This window comes from Asparagus officinalis, chromosome 4 (genome assembly GCF_001876935.1).
Source record: "Asparagus officinalis chromosome 4, Aspof.V1, whole genome shotgun sequence".
NCBI classification, from domain to species: domain Eukaryota; kingdom Viridiplantae; phylum Streptophyta; class Magnoliopsida; order Asparagales; family Asparagaceae; genus Asparagus; species Asparagus officinalis.
The window spans coordinates 91,899,253-91,902,269 of record NC_033797.1 but is presented as its reverse complement, the minus strand read 5'-3'; the positions used below and the strand labels follow the sequence as shown (position 1 = coordinate 91,902,269).

The 3,017-nt window shown below is 47.2% G+C and overlaps 1 pseudogene; it reads left to right on the top strand.

The window, feature by feature from the left end:
- LOC109839039 overlaps positions 1–1,543 on the top strand; it is a 3,110-nt pseudogene extending 1,567 nt beyond the window's left edge.

Below are 3,017 nucleotides of genomic sequence, written 5' to 3'. Positions count from 1 at the left end.
TGGCGAGTTCGACCGCTCCGCCCTGCGGACTCCGCGCCCTCCCGTCCTGAAAGATCTCCGGAACACGGCGATGTTCGCGGTACACTCACCGCAGGGCGCTACCGCTCCGCCATTCCGGATCTCGGCGCATAGTCCTACCGAGACGGTCCGGCTCGGCCTCGCAACGTGCGGTGGTTCGTGATGGGCGACGACGAACACGTCTTCGTCCGCGACAACGCTCGTCCGCGTCCTCACAAATTCGACCACAACCAGCGCCTACTACATCGGGTCTAACCCGAAGAGCCAGCCTGCAGACATTTAGCTTCGATCCCTACGGGATGGCTTAACGCGGCGGCGGGTTCGCCATCACCGGCCGCTTCGCGCGAGTCCGCTCTCGAAATGCAGGACGGCTGCCTCACGCTAACCCGGCTGCTGTACGGCAGCGACGAGACCGATCGTGCAGGCGTGCATGGCCGAGGCTGGGCGTTCCCGTTGACGAAGCACGGGGCTTCCATCAAGTACGACGTCTACCGCGATGGCTCCTCGCCTCTCGTATTCCTCCACGTCACCCCTCCTCGTCTCGCGCTCCACCATACTCGACGTCGTGCAGCCGATCTTACCGAAATGACAGCGCGCTGCGCGATGCAGGAAAGCTGTTCGACGGGCCGTGAGCCTCGACTCCGGCAGCGCGGTGTCCACGCAGTCGATCTGCTAGCGAGGGGGATAAGAGGTGGAACGGGTGTCGCGTGGCTTGGGGGTTCGCGGGTGCAGTCGTGAGGGGGGTGAGTGTCGCTCGAGGGAAGATGGAGATGCCGGCGAAGGACGAGGTTCCTGAACTGGTACAGGAGGGCGGGACACACGGGCGTACGCGTTCCAACACCCGCGGCCGGTGTTGCGAGGAACCCTTGCAAGAAGCCCTTCGTGTTTTACCTGTCGTCGGCGAGGAACGACAGCGAGGGCGGGGGCATCGTGACCGAGTACGTCCGGCACAACGAGACGCATCCGACCTGCAAGTGGAACATGGAGGACCCGTCGGCGTATGTGGATCGGATTGTTGTTTACAAGAAACCCGACCCGGGTCTCTGGGACAGGGTATGTTTGTTTTGTCACCCCCAAACTGCTTGTACGATATTTCTGAAGTTTTATTATTATTATTATTATTGTATTCAAATTTCGTTCCGCAACTGTATATGGTTTTTTCGCGAAGCTTAACATGTTGGATTGAATTTTGATGGGCAGTCGCCGAGGAGGAATTGCTGCCGAGTGACGCCGGTGGAGGATGGGGAGAAGACTATGCGCATTGATGTTGGGATTTGTAGACGAGGGGAGATCAGCCAGACGTAGCGATCGACGGTGGGCCTATTTGAAATGCGTTTTCTGTGCTTTGTTTGTACCTCTCCTTTATAGAAATTTTGGACATCATTTTTTTAGGGTGAAAAACAAATCTTTTGAGGAGCCGGAAAAGATTCTTGTGCATAATTGGGGCGGTATTAGTTTATGATAGATTGTTCGTTCGTTCTCTGTAGATTATTAGTCTATGAGCAATATATTTTTATTATGATTATGTCTGATGCAGTGCAATGTGTTGCTTACCTGCCCAGCCTAGGGAGTAGCTGTAGAAATTAAATAAGAGTGATGAGAGGAAAAGGGCCGTGACAGCCGGAATCTATTGGACCCAGCACTGCTTTATTTTCTTGCTTTTACGACCGCTTGTGGAGATTGATTGATGGAGATCGGTACGCTAGCACCACCATGGGGTTTGAAAACGATCTTCGATATGTTTCCTACTGTGCCCTCCTCTGGAAAGCTTTTACGGTCGTCTCGCACTCTCAGCATATCCAGACTTACACGTCTAGTTACCATTTTAAAAAATGTGTATTACTACAGTAACCGGCTCTTTTACGGTTTTTAAAAACGCTATACTATTCCGGTGTGCTACATGGATTTTTCAAAAAAAATACTACACCATCCAGTTTTCTGTTTGTTACAGTAATAACGTTACAGTAAATATTACTATAGCATTGCTGTAGCATGAATAGTAATTATGAGGTTCTCTCATTTGTACAGAGTAGTAGATGCCCAGTAGTAGATGCCCAGGTACTTGAATGTAACTCTAATCCTGTTTGTTTATTACTTTAGGACTTCGGATATCACATTTTGTTGAGGTGAACAACACGGTCCACAGTTTTATAATAATCTACATTCCTATTTTAAACAAACAGCAAAATTTACTGTTGATAATTAAGACGCAAAATCATATCTTGGACCCACGATTTGACTACAAAATCTGTAGGGGCAATTTGGTAACAAGGATTGTTCAAGATTACCGAAAATTTTCCACAACTAGTGCCATGTGAGCAACCATGAGGAGGTTTGGCGGGAGCCATTAATTACTCTTCTACGCGAGCTTTTGATCGCCCGCGGTCCAGTATGTTGCTCCGCGTGTCTCGTTATCTCTGATAACCTACCAAGCGATCAATCAAATCACTTTTTAAAACCTTTGTTTTTACCCCTAGTTTTCGCGGTTTAGCTTAAGCACCGACCTCTGTCGGTGCTCCGCAGTTCAGACGCGGCACCATTTGAGATGGTTAAAGTGAGGCTGACGTTGTCAAGGACTTCATATATAGTATCATGAGCTGTACGCCTAATGTTTTAGAAGTCTATCATATGAATATACAATCTTCTGATAATATATTTGCTTATCAATAGTTTAAAAAAAATTCCAATACATCAAATGGTTTTTTTTTTATTTACAAAATACTTCTTACCAACATTCTTTACATTGCCTAAATTAGACATTTACTAAAAATATATCACAAAGTCTACCATATTTGGAAAAATATAGTTGGGGCTGTTTCATTTTGTATCAATGTACAACATCATCATGGATTTGGACTGTTAGCATGTCGAGTTAACTAAGGTTTATCTTTCTCGGAAGTAGAAAATGAAGAAATAGAATAATGGAAGCAGAGACTGCTTCTCAGTGAAAAAGACTGACTGTTTTTCTAAAAAAAAAAACCTACTTTTGTTGCGTTCTA